Below are 5000 nucleotides of genomic sequence, written 5' to 3'. Positions count from 1 at the left end.
AAAAAAAAAAAAACAATGGATACCCCGGAGACAAGGAGACCAATCAACAGATACTCTCTTTTTCCATCCCATTTTTTTTTTCGTTCGAATTCCACGTTATAGTTCACAAAAGGATGACAAGAAATCATTTATTTTTGCAACCCGATCGCTCTTTTGACTTTGGAAAAAATTAGCTTTTTGTCAGTATACGGTTTCTTCTACACATTCGTCTTTACTCACTCCGTAATAGAGTTAATAATTAGGATTCATAAAAAAGGGAATGCATCATCCACTCACAGGGGAACCTTTTCCCGCATCAGGTACTAATATATATTTTTAACGTCTAATTAGATCGGGAAATTATTCAAATTCATATTAATTTCATTTTAATAAAAAAAAAGCTCGTTGCTTTTTCTTTCCCTATAATTGGAGCCATGGAGCTCTATCCATTTATTCACTTGACCCGAGGGTTAATTTTTTTAGTCCCGTTCCAAGAAAAGAAGCAAAGACAAGATTTTTTGCCCATCCGGTAAGGATGAAGTATTCGAAGTATTCTCTGAGTTCCCCATTGATACGACATGCTATTTTTTCCATTCATTCCCGTTTTGGATCAGTCGTGGTCTTACAAACTCTACCAATGGTATGGACGAATTCGTTGCTTCATCCAAATGTGTAAAAGATCATAGTCGCACTTAAAAGCCGAGTACTCTACCATTGAGTTAGCAACCCGGATAAGATTGTAGATATGATCGGAATAAAAAATAAATATAAAATAATAGAATATAATATTAATATATATAATATTAATATAAATATATATATTATATATAATATATATAAATATATATAATATAAAAAAAAAAAAAAAACTTTTATTCTTGTATCGCAGTGAATTTGGTGAACTCATCATTTAAATGAAGTAAATAAACAAACTTATGGGCCGTGGAGAAATAGATTTATTTCTCCACGATCGAATTATATTTGTTCGATACAACATTGTCAATATGAATTGCATATTGATAAAACAAAAAAATATCAAATTGATCAAACCATCAAACCTAAATAATTAAGTAAAGTACTTGTGTTGGATTGGCACTACATAGATAAGAAATGAAGTGTAAACGGGGGAATAAGTTAAGGAAGAAGTAGGAATAAATATTGAATTTATTGAATATAGATACAGATACAATAAGCGGGATTGCCCCCTTTGTTTGTTAGGGGAGTACATCCAATAACAAAAAGTACCCTATTGATGGTAATCCCGGCATTTCGTAGATCCAGTAATTTAATCACTCGAGATTTTTTTCTATCTGTCTTATATCAATTATAAATCAATTCAATATAGATAGGATTTTTTTTTCGTTCTATAGCAATGGTGAATAGAGCAAGAAAAAAAGAGATCAGTGGAGAAACAATTACATAAAGCCAGATGCTAGGCACCCCTTTTTGATTCCATTAATTGAACTTTGTTTGATTAACTCGAAGTTCTTTAAAGACCTCCGCCTTCTTTGAAATATCATGAACAGTTCCTGTAGGTTGAGCGCCCCTTTCAAGGAAATATAGAATAGCAGGAACATTTAAATAAGTTTGATTCTTTATCGGATCGTAAAAACCGACTTTACGAAGATCTCTTCCCTCTCTTCGGGATCGAACATCAATTGCAACGATTCGATAGATGACTCATTGGGATAGATGTATATGAAGAATCCCCCCCCCCCCCTAGAAACGTATAGGAGGTTTTCTCCTCATACGGCTCAAGAAAGAATGATTCGAATTTATGTATATAGTGGCAAATGTATCCAAAAAATTTTGAATTAGACTCTAACTAAAAATTGGAGTCGTTTTTTGTTCTTCTCTCCTGAGAAGAAAAATACCATTCGTACTCATAACTCAAGTTAGGTAATTATCAAAGGCCTAGAGAGGAAATCCTTAAACATTTATTGAGCCGTCTCTAACCCATTTTTTTTTATTTGTCTCACCTAGAATCTATTTCCACATTCTAATCTAGTTCGAGTTGTTGAAACAGTTGAAAAATGGAGTTTACTTGTTCCGGTATCCGTTATCCTTGCTTTGAATCATTGGGTTTAGACATTACTTCGGCGATTCTTAATCGTTTCAAAATGGCAGCAACATACCTTTTATTATTTCTTTCTATTGAAAGAATCGTACGAATGATTGATTCCCCTACGATACAATTTTGGTCAAATATTTTTACCAATTCCGAACTATTTAACTTTTTGGTTTGAACCCCTTTCAAATTTGACCCTTTCGATTTCTATATCGAAGATATACTTACGTTACGAAGTTTTTCCAACCTATTGATTGGTACTAACCCTAGACTCTTCCCCTGATAAATGAATCAATACTTTATACTCGAGCTCCATCATGTACTATTTACAACCAATAAAATTGGTTTCCTAGTGTAACAGAACAAACTATGTCGAGCCAAGAGCATCTTCACAGATATATAAAATGGTGGATTCCTGCATCCACAACCGACCATGTCCTTCAAGTCGCACGTTGCTTTCTACCACATCGTTTCAAACGAAGTTTTACCATAACATTCCTCTAATTTTGAACCGGTATGCCCGGTATGGAATTGATTCAATATGGAATCATGAATAATCATTGGCTTAATTGCTACCCAGCAGTCCACACCTTCCTTATATTTCCTTATATATAATATATATATATATGCTTATATATATGATATATGCTTATATATATGCTTATATATATATATGGAAATGGAAGGATAGGTATTTTTTTTTATTTTATCTGGAGAAGTCTCAGCAAGGATTTAACATGATCCTATATCATATGAATGAGACTTTCATTTTTCTTTCCATACTTTCTATAAAAAGTAAATAGATATATTCTATTTATATTTTTTTTTATACATTATACACGTGTCATTGACACTCGATTGCGAGTGTAAGAATGTGAATCGATACGCTTGTGAGAAAGTCAATCAATAAGGAGTATATAGTTCATAAAACAATGATTCGAAATCTGAAAGAAACAAAAAAAAAAATGGAATCACATTGTATCCAATATCCCACTTACTTTTATTAGGGGATTAGGGAAGATGGCTAAAAGTACCTCATCTTTTCTATGAGAGAATCGGGCTGGGACGGAAGGATTCGAACCTCCGAATAACGGGACCAAAACCCGGTGCCTTACCGCTTGGCCACGCCCCATTTAGATTTATATTGGACACAAATAAACACTAACATAGGTATTGGCTGTTCGTCAATTTCAGCCTAAATCCAATATCTATAGAATGGGCGTTGCTAAGATTCGTCATGTGTAGAATGTGTAGATGTAGAATCGAAATGAATTCATTGATCATTACATATAATTCAATTAAGATATTGTATGAAAGTATGATTCCTTCTACTCTGATTTAAGAATTGAATCAGATTTAAGAATTGAAGGATTTTTGATTGGGGGAGTTCCAAGAAAAAGGAAGATTTTTGGCAAACCTTCTCTTCTTTCTTTATTTTTCCCTTATATCACGATAAAAATGAAATTATCTCTAAAAACGAAATGTTTGGTATGCTTAATATCTTAAGTTTAATCTCTATCTGTCTTAATTCGGCCCTTCATTCGAGTAGCTTTTTATTCGCCAAATTGCCCGAGACTTATGCCTTTTTGAATCCAATCGTAGATGTTATGCCAGTCATACCCGTACTCTTTTTTCTCTTAGCCCTTGTTTGGCAAGCTGCTGTAAGTTTTCGATGAGATCTTTAATACTAAGAAAGATTCACGATTTCTTCGAAAAAAAAAAAATTTCTAACAAAATTTATAAGAACAATTGATAAGATCAGATAAGTCCTACATTATGAACCCCCAATTCAAACATTGAAATTCTTTATGGGGAGCTGCGATGAATCTGAATCACCTCATTTCCACATTTTGACCCTCCAAGGGTCAAAGACCTTATTATGGTACCTCACAATATCTAGGTTGGGCATGATAAGCAAATTTTTATAACTAAGAGATGAATCAGAATCTTATTACAAATAAATTCTGAATTCCTAGAAAAGATTTGCTTTTCTCGAAACGGGGTATGTGGTACAAAAATAGACATAGAGAATCTATTCCCCTATTTTCTAAAATACTGATCTTGGAGATTGTGTAATGCTTACTCTTAAACTCTTCGTTTACACAGTAGTGATATTCTTTGTTTCTCTCTTCATCTTCGGATTCCTATCTAATGATCCAGGACGTAATCCCGGGCGTGAAGAATAAAAAAATAAAAGGTTTTTCTTTTATTTTTTTCTCTATTCCATAGAGTTAATACCTCTGTAGGAGAGAGAACAAGGACTCAAGATTTTTTCGAATTCGAAAGAAAGAAAAATATCAAGTGATCATAAGGGACGGAGAGAGGGGGATTCGAACCCTCGGTACGAATACCTCGTACAACGGATTAGCAATCCGCCGCTTTAGTCCACTCAGCCATCTCTCCCAATTCCAATTATAAAATATAAAATTTAGATGTGACGTGTGAAGTAAAGATTGATAAAAGTCTTTTTTCTTTATCTTTCTTTATTCTTCTTTTTTCTTTATCTTTCTTTATTCTATAATCCTATAACATAATTTTATTAATATTAACAGTTTGGATAATGATTCGAAACGGATATTTCCAATAGAAAGAAGGAGTACCACTTTTGATTTAGTGGGGGGGTTCTTTTATTCCCTCGGCCCGGCCGGGTAGTGGCCGGGCCGCTCTTTGTTCCAATGAATCGTAGATCAAATGAAATGATTTGTCTGGTTTGATAAACGCAAATTTCTGTTACGAAAACAGCAATAACAACAAGGACTATTTGAATTCCTATCAGAAGTTTATTTATGATAGACGTTTTTTTCTTATTAGTTTTTCTTTTTCCTTTTATCTATTTACTTACTTTTACTTACTTGAATAAAAAAAAAACAGAATAGAATATTGGATTTGTATTAGTATTATAATCCCCTTTTTCTTCAAGGTAAAGCTTTGTTTGAACACTTGAGTCCACAAA

The 5000-nt window shown here is 33.1% G+C and overlaps 1 non-coding gene across 1 annotated transcript; it reads right to left on the bottom strand.

Annotated features, from left to right (window-relative positions):
- Positions 1-4362: 4362 nt before the first annotated feature.
- On the bottom strand, positions 4363-4450 carry TRNAS-GCU (transfer RNA serine (anticodon GCU)). Its single transcript has one exon. It is a non-coding gene; the product is annotated as a tRNA-Ser (tRNA).
- Between the last annotated feature and the right edge of the window lie 550 nt (positions 4451-5000).

This window comes from Aristolochia californica, unplaced genomic scaffold (assembly GCF_029961685.1).
Source record: "Aristolochia californica isolate CCGP_79_NKW_82.1479 unplaced genomic scaffold, dmAriCali1.0.hap1 SCAF_178, whole genome shotgun sequence".
Taxonomy (NCBI): Eukaryota; Viridiplantae; Streptophyta; class Magnoliopsida; order Piperales; family Aristolochiaceae; genus Aristolochia; species Aristolochia californica.
This window is presented reverse-complemented; position numbering and strand designations above follow the sequence as displayed.